This window comes from Cervus canadensis, chromosome 26 (assembly GCF_019320065.1).
Source record: "Cervus canadensis isolate Bull #8, Minnesota chromosome 26, ASM1932006v1, whole genome shotgun sequence".
In the NCBI taxonomy this organism is placed as follows: Eukaryota; Metazoa; Chordata; class Mammalia; order Artiodactyla; family Cervidae; genus Cervus; species Cervus canadensis.
Window position 1 is genome coordinate 23,533,733 of NC_057411.1, and position 15,690 is coordinate 23,549,422.

The window sequence follows — 15,690 nt, forward strand, 5'->3', positions numbered from 1 at the left end:
TCTATTGGTAGCTCTACTCATGTGAACCTAGCAATAGCTGTAGGAAAACTGCTTATGAAATACAGGGAAGTCACAAGATTTGAAATGTGGATATGTGCCTCGGGGCTTTAAAATATGGCCCCATTTGACTTGAGCTTTTATCAAAATTGAATATGCTTTACTACCAAACTTAATTTTACCAAGAATTAAGTGCCAAGTTTACATCTGAACTTGATTCTTTGTCTGTCCCATAGTCACCACTCATATGGCTACTCAACCTTTATTTGAAGAGGTAAAATGACAGTTTCAGAACTTTGAGAACTGCATGCTCCTCTCAGAATGTAGTATTCAACTGTACAAGTAGCATCTTGTAGGATTATAGCTTGTGTGTATTTATTCCCTGAATGTTTGATTAACAGGCTGACCTGGATACTACTGCTGCTAAATGAAATACCCCAACATTTAGTAGCTTACAATAATCATTTTATTATGCTCACAGGTTCTGTGGGTCAGGTCAAGGTACAGCAAGATTACTTGTCTCTGCTCCACAGTGTCTAGGATTTTAGCTGAGAAAATGCAAGGGCTGAGGGGTGATTCGATGACTGGGGGCTAGAATCATTTGGAGGCCCCTTCACTCCTATGAATGGGGCCTGTCTGGAAAGGCTAGAACTGTCAACTGGACTGCCCATAGCTGGCCTCTTCATGTGGCGCTTCAAGTGGTTTGGCTGGGAGCCAAGCATGTTAGCTTTAGGACAGTTGGATTTCTTATGTGGCAGCTCAAGGCTCCAAGCATGACTGTTCTAGCAAACAAAGTGATAACTGCATCATCTCTTATGACCCAGCCTTGAAAGCATACAGCTTCACTTCCACTGTATTCTGTTGGTCAAAGCAGTCCCAAGACCATCCAGATTCCAGGAGAGGAGAGTTAGACTCTGCCTATTTATATGGGAGTGGTAAGGTTATATTGGCTTCCCTGGTAGCTCAGCTGGTGAAGAATCTGCCTGCAATGCAGGAGAGCCCAGTTCGATTCCTGGACCAGGAAGATCCCCTGGAGAAGGGATAGTCTACTCCAGTATTTTTGGGCTTCCTTGGTGGCTCAGACAGTAAAGATTCCACCTGCAATGTGGGAGACCTGGGTTCAGTCCCTGGGCTGGAAGATCCTCTGGAGGAAGGCATGGCAACCCATTCAGTATTACTGCCTGGAGGATCCCGTGGACAGAGAAGTCTGGCGAGCTACAGCTCATGAGGCCGCAGGGTTGGACATGACTGAATGAGCACACACACGAGGTTACATTGGAGACGAGGACGTGGGAATGGGGATTTTTAAAAAGCTTTCTCCAAGAGTAAACTTGTAGTAAAGTATACATATTTTAAGACTCTCAAGTCAACATACAAGCCAAAAAAACTCAAGCAATATGATAATCCCATTAGGTGAATGTAAAAAGGAACACATTTGAGTCAGTTCTAATGAGGTAGATGAACCTAGAGTCTATTATACACAGTGAAGTAAGTCAGAAAGAAAAATACAAATAGCATATATTAACACATATATATGCAATCTAGAAAGATAGTACTGACGATCCTACTGGGAGGGCAGCAAAGGACACAGACAATTTGGACACAGTTGGGGAAGGAGAGAGTGGGTTGATATGAGAGAATAGCATTGAAACATATATATTACTGTATGTGAAACAGCCAGTGGGAGTTCAGTTTATAACACAAGGAACCCAAAGCCAGTGCTCTGTGACACCCTAGAGGGGTGGGATGGAGAGGAAGGTGGGAGAGGGGTTCAGGAGGGAGGGGGCATATACATACCTAATGCCGATTCATGTTGATGTATGGCAAAAACAATCACAATATTGTAAAGTAATTATCCTCTAATTAGAAAACTGGATGAAAAAACCATTAGCTGAATACACTGCCTTTTTTTTTTTTTCAGAAAAGGAGAGAGACTTTTATTTCTTTTAATTGAACAAGTGCCACCATCTAACCTTTAGAGTAGAAACATCTTCTGCAAGCCTTTGAGCAAAGGGAGGTGTTGAATGTTAGAAGTGACTCAGTTCCTTGGCAACATTACCGAGACCCTCTTTGGGAAATATGCCCTGCCACACTGGCCAAAAAAGGGGATACACAATTGAGAAAATATAAGTATTCAGTGAAATGTTAACATTTTTATGATTTGATATTTATAAGAATTGGATGTCTAGAAGTCATCTCAAACCAGCTATATTCAAAGCAGTATTCTATTTCTTCTTCCTAAATCAAAACAGTGATTTTTGTCTTCTCCAAATTTGGTCTTCATCAGGTATTAGGAAATTGCACAATTTCTCAGTCAAAACTTAGGAGTCATCCTTGATTTTTCTTATCCTTCCAATTCTTCAATCTAATCTACCACGTCCACTTAGTTTTACCCCTAAAGTGCTTCTGAAATTCACCCACTTCTCCCCATCTCTAGTACTCTCTCCCTAATGCAAACCATCAGTTCCTTTCTAATCCATCTCCGTTTAGTATCATTGTTCAGTCACTCAAGCCGTGTCTGACTCTTTGCCACCCCATGGACTGCAGCACGCCAGACCTCCTAGTCCTTCACCATCTCCCGGAGCTTGCGCAAGCTCATGTCCATCGAGTCGGTGATGCCATCCAACCATCTTGTCCTCTGTTGTCCCCTTCTCCTCCTGCCTTCAATCTTGCCCAGCATCAGGGTCTTTTTAATGAGTCATTTAGTATTAAGAACACATTTTCCAAATCCTAAATTTGATCATGTGCCACCCTTGTTTGTAAGTCTTCGGTAGCTTATGATTGCTCTTAGAATACGGTATTAATTTCTTTCTGGCTCTATGAAACTGCAATATCTGGATCCTGCCTTCCCCAAACCTCACTTCATGCCTTCCTTTGCTCCTGTACTCTACCTCACCAACCCTCAGCTCCCAATGGTTTTTGAAACTGTTGTCTCTGTCTGTTTTCCTCACAGTTTTCCACACAGCTGACTCTTAAAGTCAGTTGTTACCTCCTCAAGTCTTTCCTGACCAGCCAATGTAAAGTACTCTATCTTATTACTCTCTCGTTTACCATCATATTAATTTCTGTAATAGAAATTATTTCGTACATTTACTTACTTGTTTATTGCCTCTCTTCCCAACTAGAATTTAAGCTCCTTGAAGACAATTGCCTGGTCTGTCTTGCTCACCCCTGTTTCTTTAGTATTTCATTGGATCTTGTACATAATAGACATTCCAAAAGTACTTTTTTGAAAAATAAATGAAAGATTGTTTAAAACAATGAGAAATCATAGCTTAAGCCTAATTTCTCATGAAAACATATCCTTATTTTACTAAAGAATATGACTGAACATAAAAGATGATTTTTAAATTAACAGCCACAAAAAAGTAAAAACTCACAAGTGCTTTCTGAGTTCAATCCAGTCTTTCAAGTGGGATCTTGCTATATCTGAAGTTGTAGTTGTCATTAACTCAGCCTAAGCTTCATTTATTCATTCAGTTTTTAGTGAGAGCATCCTATATTCATGGGATTGTACTAGAGAAGAAGAATGTGAAAATGTAACACATCCATCTCCTACTTTCACAGAACCTACAATTTTGTGGGGGAAATGAAGAACACATATTGAAAGCTTCATTACATTGAGATGTAAGTGGCACAACCTAAAAGCTATCCATACAGAAAAGAGAGAGTTCTTTTGTACTGAACTAATCAGAGAAGATAATAGGGATTAGGTAGCACTGTAATTTGGTATTATTGTTTAGTTGCTAAATCAAGTCTGACTCTTCTTGACCCCATGGAGTGCAGCCCGCTGGGGTCCTCTGTCCATGGGATTTTTTGGGCAAGAATACTGGAGTGAGTGGCCATTTCTTCCTCCAGGAGATCTTCCCAACCCAGGGATCAAACCCTTATCTAGTGCATTGGCAGGCCGATTCTTTACTGCCGAGACACCAGGGAAGCCCAGCACTTTAACTGGATGTTTAAAAATAAAAAGGCTTTCAATAGTTGGAGATGGAAGTGGAGGAAAGAAAGTTATTCCTGGTAAAATAAATTGGTCCCTGCCAGTAACCAGGACCAAGAAAATGAAATGCATGTTTAGGAAATGGTGAGATGCCCATACATCAAACTATGTATGGGGTCAGTAGCAAATACAGCTGGCTGAAACCTGGTCAAGCAAGGTCACTAAGTCAAATAATTTGGACTTTATTCAGTAGTTGATAAAGAGCTTTGAAAGTGTTGTTGTTTAGGGAGGGCAGGAGCTTAATAAAACAGTGCTTTAGGAGATTAACCTAATTATGTGCAGTTTAGACTGAAAACAGGGTGGGTAGTAAGGAGCCCAGACTTCTTCCACCAAAGACCATGTAATCTTAACTTTCTTCATGTACCTCCTAGAGATGGATTGAGGAATCATGGTAGAGTGGAAAATGTGGAAGTTTAGGCCTAGTTTCAGAACCCTGGCTCCACAACTTTGGCCCATGTTTCTGATCTTCTGTTTCCTTAACTGGATAATTTTTATCCTGTCTCACAAAGATTAGGAAATTTTTGACACATGGTAGCTATTATTAGTTATTGAATACAGCATTGAATTTATTTGTTTAAAATATCTTAGCATTACACTGGACTACTTCCATCTGCTTGATTGGTGGTCTATGATAAAGCAAGATGATGAAAGCAGTTTGTTAGGATGGCACCACTATACCTAGTATGTCATATTTTCTTCTGTATTCTCTGAAAAATCACCTCCATCTACTTGATTACCCTGCTCTTTATTCCAAATAGTAACTGCAGCATCAGCAGAAACTTTTGAATAGTTGTTTCTCTAAATGGACTGTCTTTTACTCTTGCCAGGATAGACAAAGTGTTAAATAAGTACTCAATACTTATTGTATTTTAATTTAATCAAAGAAGCAGTAATGGAATTTGAGGGTCACTGGCTGGAGCAGCAAGTGCTGTCTAGCACCCTTTCTTTCCATTTTGTCCCTCTTTAGGGTTTATTTTAATACCATCCTTGGACCAGGATGCCACTGTACTGGTTCCAAGACATCACTGCATCTGTGAAGAAATGTGAGTACTGAGGAGTGATTTAGTGATTTATTTACTTAGTGATTTACTTTCCCTGAATCAAAGTTATCACAGTACTCAAATAGAAAATTGAGAGGAAAGGGATTTATCTTTTAATTATTTGAAAATTACCTTCCTCTTTCAGTTTCTGTCTTACCATTATAGATGCTAGCATAGAAGTTTCTGAATGATTTTTGCTAAATACTAAATGTGTTTGCTAATACTAACCTTTAAATTTAAGCAAGTAAATGCTGAAGGAGATTTTTTTTTTTACCCATTTCTGTGTGATGCTGGATGAAAAGTTCATTTATGGTAAACAGAGATAAAAGTCTTAAAATTTAACTTAGAGATGAAGATTGCTATTACCAGCGTATATGCATTTAGTCCCTTAGTCGTGTCTGACTCTGCAACCTCATGGACTGTAGCCTGCCAGGCTCCTCTGTCCATGGGATTTTTCAGGCAGGAATACTGGAGTGGGTTGCCATTTCCTTCTCCATGGGATCCTCCCAACCCAGGGATCGAACCCACATCTCCTGAATTGGCAGGCGGATTTTTTACCACTGAGCAACCAGGGAAGGCCAGGCCAGGGCCTATTTGGTATTTACTAAAATAACAATGACAATACCAGGATACCAAGAAAAAGATTTTCTTCTACCACTTATTTCAATATGAAAAATTAAAAAGTTAAGAAGGGAATGGAACAAACAAATACCATAGTTACCAGTTCATGGAGAGTTATTAATGGCCTTCAAACACATGTATGTTGTATGTCTATTTTATGCCCTAAAGGAATGACTGTGGCTATAAAGCACATACACGTGATTGAAGTTAAAAGAAAACAGCACCAAAGAAAATCTCATTTTAAATGTTGTGACTTAAATAGCAGCCACGGTTAAAACAACAACAACAACAACAAAAAAGAAACTCTAGTGCTTCAACTTCCCCCAATTCTGGTTTTGGATAACTGAGTTCTCAGAAGGTATACACAGGTGTTTATATTACTGTTTGTGTGCTCTGTCAGCTTTGATCGAAACTGGAGCAGCAGATGTAATGTAAGTATCACATTGTATAGATTTCTCCAACAATTAGCCAACTCTCTGGATCAGATGTTTAAGTTCACAGAGCAAGACCAACCCCCAACTCCAAACTTCCACCAGTTTTGAGGAAATCTGGAACAGAGTTGATGTGTAAGAAACTGTATGGAGTTCTGGTACTCACATCGCTTCTTTTGGTAATGGGAGTGATAACACTATGAGTGAGTAATAGGCTTATTATGAAGATTAGGTGAGTTCACTTAAGTAATTAGAACAGTCCCTGGAACATGGTAATGACTATGTAGGTCTTGGCTATTAACAGTATTAGTGTTATTAGTGGGATAATTTCAATAATTTCAATATTTTCAGCCAGGTAATAGAAACTGTCAATAGAGAGTGTATTTCATATAAATTTTCATAAGCAGAAGGGCAGTTCTGGAACTGTGATGATGTAAGTGTGTAACAACTATCAACTGGGCTTAGGAAGATGGAGCCAAATTCAGGCCCCACACCCCCTTTTTTCTAGCTGTGTTTGTTAAAGCTTGTGTTTAATGCCAAAAGAGATCATCTTGACTTAAAGTTAGCCTCGATGACCACATCATTAAAAAAAAATACACCATGATCAATCATCTTGAAACCTCAGACCTTAATTATGCAAAAAGGAAAATATGCCAAAATATTAGCAGTCATCTCTGAAGGAGGGTATTTCTCATGCTATTCCATCTAATTTGTCTCTGTTGTACAACTTTTTAAAATAATAAAACTGTTACTACTATAACAGACAAAAAAGCAACAGATTTTCATTTTTGAAAAGCAAACAGCTATAAGCAAAAGTACAGCAAGATGCCCAATAAAATGTTATTTGAAAACTTTGTACTGTATTTTTATTTGCCCAGGTGCAAGAAAAGCAGCAATATTGTAAGATCTTTTCACTCCATGACACTGATTTGAATGAAGCCCAAGTGGGCAGTGAGCAAACCCCGTCAGCACGGAATGGCATTCAGTAACTGTGAAAGGGTTCAGACATTCCAGCACTGTCCCTGGTGTCAGAGTAGCCACTATTTCATAGTTTGTAAGGAGATTAATCTTACTGTCTATCAGAAGGGTTTCTTGTGAATTATATATTACAATAATATGTCATTATATATTGCTTATATGGAAAATAGCAATAGGCAGGAAAATGAAATTATTTTTATATTTTAATTCAACCTTAGGTTAAAAAATAAGTCATTGATCTACAATGGCTCAAAATTCAAAAACTTGCAAGGGCTATAGTGAAAAGTCTTTCTCCCCTTGCCTACCCCACAATCACCTAGATCTTTTTCCTGGAGGTAAATACTGCTTTTAGTTGTTTATATATCCTATCCTTCCAGAGATGTTTTATGTACGTGCAAATAAATACATAGATATGGTTCAAAAGTTATAGATTAGGAAAAGTGATGTTTTAAGGAATTTGTGGAGCCTGAATCTGTCTTAATAGAAATGTATTCTGGTTGAGTAAGGCTCTCTCTTTTTAATGCTCCACAAAAATGGATGTGATTGATCATTCTATAAATAATTATTGAGTTCCTACTATGTGTAAGACTCTGTGTCAAATGCTGTTTGTCCTGTCAAGTCGCCTTTAAAATTTTAATACATATTCATTATCATTCAGATCTGTGTGCTCAAACATCACGAAGTAAGAGAGGCCCTCTCTGACACCCACTCGCAAATGATTCTCCCTATCCTCTCACTGTGTTTTGTTTCTTTTGCAGTTAGGGTGAGTCTGTAACTTCTGACCATTTCTCTTTTGAGAATGGAGAGGGCTATGGCCATGACAGAGGAAAAACAGGGGTAAACTGGAAGTATAAGCTGGGATGGTTGGTCACCCTATTTGTACCATTTACTGCATTTTGCATTCCAAGGAAATGGAAATTATCTTGTTAATGTATTTGTTCACTTGCAAGCTCCACGAAATTGGAACTTCGCTTGTTTCAGGGACCCATCACCTCGAAGAGTCCTTGACACATAGTAGGTTCGTAATAAATATTTGTATGCTGAACAGATGACCCAATCAAGCTTCACGTTCTGTGTGGAAGTGAACCCCTTCTGGTCAGCAAGGGGAAATGGAAAAGTCATAAAGGGCAAATTTGCTCAGAATGTTTCCTCCCTCAGGATAGGGAGCTTTTAACACTCAAATTACAATCTTGCTGTGTTTCCTGTAAAGAGATCAGTCTGGCAGATGTGTACTGGAAGTATCAGCTGTTCGGTTATTTGCAAAAGGATGGGTGTATGGTAGTCTCCAGGATAGGCCTGGTCTGGGGAGAGAATGGTCGTGGACCAGTCTGACCCAGTGGTTGGTTAATCTGTAGAAAACCTGTCTCCACGCAGTGGAACAGCCATGTCCATGTGACTCAGTCCACAGGAGAAAAGGAAGAGCAACTTTAGGGCAAGCAGCTGCCATCTGGGCTTGTTCATCCTCCAGGAGGCGAGAGGCCATCAGGATACAAAGGAACGAGTACCTTGGCTTGTTCATCCTCCAGGAGGCGAGAGGCCAGCAGGATGCAAAGGAATGAGTACCTGTCTGTGCCTGGGACGGGGCTGGTGGGACACACACACACACACACACACACACACACACACACACACACACACACACACACACACACACACACACACACACTGATTAGCAGAGTCCAAGGGCCCTGGGAGTTGGTTTTGGTAGAGAAGTCTGATGTAATTCTCTACTATCTTACCTAAAACCGGACTAACCTTTTTAATCATAGAGGGCATAGGTTTCAGTGGCTTAGTAGCTCAATTTAATTTTCCTTTTTCCTTTTCCAACAGAGAGGCCTGTGTCTTGTTGTTAGGTTGATGTATACAGGAGAATTCCTGTAGGGGAAAGAGGCTGAAACTCTGGCCTAAGGTTATTAAACAGAGCATTCGTAATAAGTGTATCAATGCTATTTCTGAAATATTTGCATGTTTCTCTATCACAAACATATTCAAATTTTATTAAAAGAAAATATTCTAGTATATTGTTGAAATAGTTTTTTTGAGTGATTCTCTCAAGCTCCTTGATTTTATTACTGCGGGAACTGAGGTCTAGAAGGACTGAATAACTTGTCTTCCTTGACGTGAACAGAGATAGGCTTCTGTTTTTAGATGCTAGAACCTTTCTTAATATTTGATGTTAGGTATGTGTTTTAAAAATGACAGTTGGATATGGTTGAGAGTTTAGCAGTTTAAGCTGTGAAGCAACTTATGACACATTTAACCAAATAAAATTATTTTCCCTAACTTGTGCCATGCTGACAGCTTACAAAAACAGTGTTCACCTTTCTCTACTCCTCTTAAAAAGGGACTATGGTTATTTTTAAACTTGGAATCTGAAGGAGGAAATATAGATTGTAAATTGAGGTTGGCTGAATCTATTCAGGAATTTGCCAGACTGAATATGTAATTTCTGGAGTGTGAGTGAAACAAAAATGAAGTTTCTAAGTGATCTCTTTGTTTTTCTCTCTTTGTCTATATCTTCAGTTTCATCCCTGACTAGTCCCAGGATGGAAAGACAGGTGCTTTTCTCTCTCCTTACTCTTATATCCTGAAATGGTTAATGAAACCGATTCCAGATTGGCTACTTTAATGATCATTCGATGGCAATATTGTTTATTAACAAAATAACTACAAGTCAAAATACTAGCACAAAGAAAAATACCTATTCTATATGGCAAGATTTTTGTGATACATTTACTAATTAGTCATATATTTAAAAAGAAGCTGATAATGAGAAACATTACTGATCATTCTTTGAAGTTTATAGTCTATACTGTCTCCTTTTGTTTAGGGCCCTAAATAAGATGTGTATGAATGTTGCAATTTTGTGTAACTCAGGGATAAGCATTCATTGATATCTTTTATCCTTTTTTCTTTTGTAAAACAGTATAATAAAAAACCTGAAATAATATTTATATTTATGGGCTCTGCTATTGAACAAAATCCTTTATAGATAATATTCAGTGACGAGCCATCACTCTTTTTGATTTTATAATGAGGAAACTTAAATACAGAGGTCTTTAAATGAAAAAAAAAAAACACTGAGGTCTTTATAAAGAGGTGTGACTATACGAAGTACACAAAGACTGAGAAAACTTTTTGTGGCAATAATTCTACCCGCAGGTCAGATTTGTAGCCTAATTCTTTGAATAATCATCATGGGGTCCATTAGTTGTATTATTTTTCTACGTACAACCTTCTTGCTTTAGAATCAAAGAGCACCATGCTTCTTCAAGACCAGGAATGCTTGAACCACCTATTCAAAAACTTGCATCTTCATTCTTGCTGGAGACATCACGCTGACACGAGCTTTCATCACCTGCTGCCACTAGATGGTGCCTGTCATTGAGACAAAGGTTCTTCCTCCCATCTTTGTTTCCTTTAGGTGCCTATAAGGACCTTGGATGATATCAAAGAAACTTGATTGATAAGCTAAAAAGTAGTGGGTTAGTATCCTAGAAGGTCATTTAGCAGAGAGAGTTATTTATTAAACAAATAAATCATTATCAGTAAAGATTACTTACACTGTTTTTCTAATTCCATTAATTTTTTCTGTTCATTTTTCCTGTCACCAAGCTGTGTGAACGCCAATATAAAATGAACAAATAAAGCTTTCTTTGGGCTCATGAGAATCAAGGGACATAGCGTGTTTTAGGATCAGTGAAAAAAGGTCTCAGAATTCATTGTCCTAGCTCTGAATAGCAATAGCAAAGGTGACCACACGCAGAGATAACGAGAAAAGTTAATCAATGACCTTTCAAAAGAAAAACACATGCATCTCAATTACTGGACAATAGTCAATAGGAAAGGAAATGGAACCTGCGCTTTTAATTGTGGGATAGCAAACATCAAGTAATGAGAATGATAACAGGTTGCTGGCTTTTTGCCAAAGACAACTCTTTTTTTTCTCATTAATATAAGGGACACACAACCCCTCACCACATAGTGCTCTAATTCTCTCCCTGCCTCCTACCCTACTCTCCAACTTTATACTCCTTTCAGGGTAAAATTTTGTCCATCTTGATAGAGAAATGCCTTTAAGGGTTACCTTTATGGTTTGTGTAAAGGCCCGTTTGATGTGTTTTGCAGCAGAATCTTGGAAAATGTAAGTTTCTTGGACTTTTCCTTTCCCAGTCACCAACGCTGACCATTCATGGCTGGTTCACGATGATAATGAGAAATTGCCAGCTATGTTGAAATACATAACCCACAGTGTGAAAAACTGCCGAACAACAATGGCAAATTCTTAATACAAAAGTGGCTTCTCTTTTCCTGGGAACTTACTTTGGGGTTGCTGATTCTTGCTAACTGTGTGCTCAGGGACTGAAAGTTAATTTTAACATTAGTCTAAAAACAAAGTATAGTTATGTAGGCAAAATCTTTACATTATTTTTAAATTAAAAAAAAAAACCTTTTGAATTTCCCATGTTAGTGCAGTGGGTCATGTAAAATGTGTGAGCATAGACATAACAACAGCCGGACACACGACATTAATGCATTTCAGTTTTAGACATTAGATAGTTTCTGGTCATTCCCAGTGTCTCCTGAGCACTAACCAAGGATTTTAAACACACTGGGTTTTTTTTTTTAAAGGTGCAAGTATATACCTGTTTCGCAAGCATTGGTGAGGTACAATAAATAATGTCTAGTCCAGTTTTAAATACTAGAAAGAAGACTTTTGTCCCCAAGTTATTTTCCTCCAGATTTTTTTCCCCACTAGGGGTCTTATTAATTATAGCTTAGTATTGAAGAAAGGGCTTCCCTTGTGGCTCAGCTGGTAAAGAATCCGCCTGCAATGTGGGAGACCTGGGTTCGATTCCTGGGTTGGGAAGAGCCCCTGGAGAAGGGAAAGGCTACCCATTCCAGTATTCTGGCCTGGAGAATTCCATGGACTGTATAGGCCATGGGGTCGCAAAGAGTCAGATGACTGGGTGACTTTTACTGGCTATTGAGGAAAGAATTTGGAAACAAATCTTTGGCGGAGGTAGTCAGCATGTGACATTATTTCTCGAGGGTTTTATGTGTTCCGGTGGTTACCCTCAGAGATGCAGTTTGGTCAGTGACTTCCACATGTATATTACATGTATATTAAATATATAATATGTATTAATAGGAAATGCACATGGGCTTACATCATATATTGTGTGGCTCAAATCCATTAAGTGGCTCCTCTCTAGCAGTATTCAGAACCTTAGATGGTGTCACTGCCGACAGTCTGTTCCTATATTTATGGTCTACTTAACTGATCAAAATGGGGCTGGGTCATTGATATATTATTAGTAGTATTATTTGCTTGGCCAAGCGGACTTAAACCTCTATTAGCCTTAGGAACAGAGTAAATACAATAATCCATTTATATCCTCAAGAAACTCCCTTGGATGACTAAAGATGTTTCCCAAACTGGTTGAGGAAGACAGAAGTCATCAGTGACAAGCGAAGGACAAGGCTGACAGTTGCGCTCTCCCCAGACATCCCGTGGCAGAGGTGAACGACGACTTCACACTGCGGGCAGCGCGCTCTCTATCTGCTTCCCTCCACTTTTATAAAAGTAGCTTCAAGAGTGATCTGTCCCAGTCACTTCGGTTCTGCAAGAGAGAGGAAGCTCTCCCCGGCGGGGAATTCTTGTAAACCGGACAAAAATGCTGGGACTTAGCAGCCGGTTCAGGGCACGAGAGAGAGACAGAGAGGCAGACAGAGCCAGAGGCAGAGACAGAGTCAGAGAGAGAGAGAGAGACAGAGGGAACCCAGGGAAGCGGAGGCGGCGGGTCGGGAGCCGGGTCTTCGGTCAGTTCCAGCCGGACGCGGCGCGCAGAGCCCGGGCCCCCGGGGGCGGTGCGGCCTGAGGCCCCTCCCCGCCGCCGCGATGCCCGGGCTGGTGACGCCGAGCGGCGGCCCGGAGCGGTGGGGGCCGGGCGGGCGGGCGCGAGCGAGGGCAGGGCCGGGGGGCCGGCCGAGGCCAGTCGCGGCTTTAAATATGGATCGCTGGCTCGCGCTCGTGGCACAGCCTCCGCCACCGCCGCCCTCCCGATCCACCCCCCTCCCCGGGCTCGCTCCCGAGGGGCGTCCGGGCCGGGCGCCGTCGCTGCAGTGGTAGTTACCGGCAGGAACCTCGGCGATCCCCATAAACATGCAGGAGCTGCAGAAGGCAAAGTAGAGTAGACGCCCCGCGCTCTCACACACTCACCCGCCGCGCACCACGCGGGCAGTGTAGACATCTGCCCCCGCGCTCGCTCGCTCCCCTCTTTCAGGGTCCAGTCCCGCCGGCTCCGGAGACCCTCCCGCCCCCGCGCCCTCGCCCGGTCCTCGCCTCCCTCCGCCCCGGAGCGCGCACCCACCCGGGCGGCAAAGTTGTGACTACTTGGGTGGGGGTGGCTCGAGCCCCGCGCCTCGCGCCGACAACTTCCCGCGGTTCGGCCCCGCCGCGCCCCGGGCCCGCGCCTCCCGGGCTCCCGCGGGCTCCCGGCTTCCAGCCCCGGCGGCGCGCCGGGCAGCGCTTCGGAGGCGGCGGCGGCGGCGGTGGCAGCGAAGGCGGCGGCGGCAGCGGTTGCTGCAGCCCCACACTCAACCGCCAAGCTGGACGAGCGACGGAAGCCGGACCCCAGGAGGTGAGCACCCGGCCGGGGCCGGGGAAGGAGGGTCAGCCCGGGGCAGATCCCGGAGGGGGCGCGGGCGGCCTGGGCGCGCGCGGGGAGCCAGAGAGAGAGAGGTCAGTTGCGGGCCGGGCATCTTCGGGGGCTGGGCTCCCGGCGGAGTGTGGAAGCAGATTCCGCAGAAAAGTACTTTTTTCTTCTTAGGGTTCAGAGGGGGACGTTTGCTGCACCCGCAGGGTCAAGCCCGCCCCCGTCCCAGACCCCCCCTCCGCAGCGCTCACCTGGCGTGCCTGCCCGGGCTGTGGGGCCATTGTATCCCGGGGGCTGGGCTCCGGCGCAGGACACGTGTGTTCCTGCCTGGGTGAGCTTTGGTGGCCTCAGCGTGGCCGGGCACCTGCCAGAGACGGAGACGTCCCCAAACACACTCGCGGGGGAGGCCGGCGGGTTGGGGGGAGGGGACTTTCGGGGCCACCGAGACCGCGGCCCCCACTTCACTGCCAGCCGGGAGACCGATCATTCACATCCCTCCCTGGCACGCCGAAAGCGGGGGTGAGTCAGGCGGATTCTCCGCAAGTGGCACGCATACACACACTTATTTGCAGTGGATTTGGAAAGGGGAGGTTAAACTGGAATTTCTCTTGGCCGGCGACCGTGGAGCTCTTTCTCAGGTACTGGACACATGTGCGTCTTGGCAAGAGGAGGTGATTTCTTCTTTCTTAAGTGCATTTTGCCCGGCCATTGCCAGTCCGTTAATAAGAGTCGCCAAAGGAAGGTAGCAGTTGGGAACTACATCAGCAAACTGCAGCAAGCCCCACAAGGAGGGAAGTTAATTAAAGAACAAAAGAATCGCAACAGCAAACCCCCCCCCCCCCCCCGAACTTGACAGGAAAGATGGGGAAGGAAGCTTTTCTACCTGTTTTACCATCGTAAACCATTTTTCAGAAGAGTTCCTTGTAAAACTTCCTTTTTCCCCCCATCCCTCACTCCTTCTCAAGGCCTTACCTTCACAACGTAATTGGCCCTCAGCGAGATCTTTCCAGACTTGACAATGAAGAGCACGTAACAGTTTTGGTTTATGTTCCTCATTTCTTTTGCCATTTCACTTCAGTGCTGGAGAAAGTTGTGGCTAATGGGAAATCGTGAACACTGGACTGCCAAACACACATTGTCTCAAATCCTGGAATGGTTCCTTTCCTGAGAGACACTCTTGTACCGTGTTTCCCCTTTTCCTTGTATCTGGGACTTGGAGTTTGAGTATTACCTGAATTAAATTTAAGCATACTTTGCCCATTAGGGCTTATTTTTTCATGTTGATTTGAATCGATTGTTCACAGCAATGAGAACAGTATCCAGTAGCTTCTTATGGCCAACATGATGTCTTTTGAAAGGTTTCTGACTTAACAGCTCTCTTCCTTGTATCTATCACATTAGCATTTAAGTGATATTCATGGTCATAATGGCACTTAGATTGAGGTTATTGGTATAGCTTCAGTCAAAGGAAAATGTCTGCTTTTTTTTATAGCTTTAACAACTGAGAAAAAAACTTTTACTTTCATTTTAAAGTTAAATGTAGTGATAGGATTCTGTTCTCTTGCTGTTAAATCTTGAAATTCAATAGTTTTTACTTTATCTTGGTGTCTCTGGTAAGATGACAAAAACCTGCCACATATATGGGTAGAGAGAGGAAAGTAGTACTCTTATGAACTCTTGAGGCATAGCGCATTTATCAGTGTGCGAGGGTGAGAGGGATAAGATGGGATAGTTTGATAGTTCTAGGCATGTCCACCTTAGTGAAAACAGAAAACAGACACCTTGAAGAAGGTGTCTTCAAAATGAGATTTGGAGTATCATTTAATGTTTCGGGGTCATTCTGTACCCTTAGTAGCATATATAAGGCACACCAGCCAATGAAATATCCAGAATGTACTGTTTATAGTGGTGTATTTCTTTTAGTTCATTTTGTTAACATAAAAGGACTTTAAATGTATGAATGT

At 42.3% G+C, this 15,690-nt stretch overlaps 1 protein-coding gene and 1 long non-coding RNA gene across 2 annotated transcripts in view; one reads left to right on the plus strand and one right to left on the minus strand.

The window, feature by feature from the left end:
- Positions 1-9,710: 9,710 nt before the first annotated feature.
- Positions 9,711-12,878, minus strand: LOC122427973. Its single transcript, XR_006265624.1, has 3 exons — positions 11,391-12,878; positions 11,155-11,294; positions 9,711-10,505 (listed from the first exon to the last, which is right to left on the minus strand). It is a non-coding gene; the product is annotated as an uncharacterized LOC122427973 (long non-coding RNA).
- A 333-nt stretch (positions 12,879-13,211) lies between these two features.
- SLC4A4 (solute carrier family 4 member 4) overlaps positions 13,212-15,690 on the plus strand; it is a 351,440-nt gene continuing 348,961 nt past the window's right edge. Inside the window, exon 1 of the mRNA XM_043447564.1 lies at positions 13,212-13,711. The gene's annotated coding sequence lies outside the window, so the exon portion shown is untranslated. The remainder of the gene's footprint in view (positions 13,712-15,690) is intronic.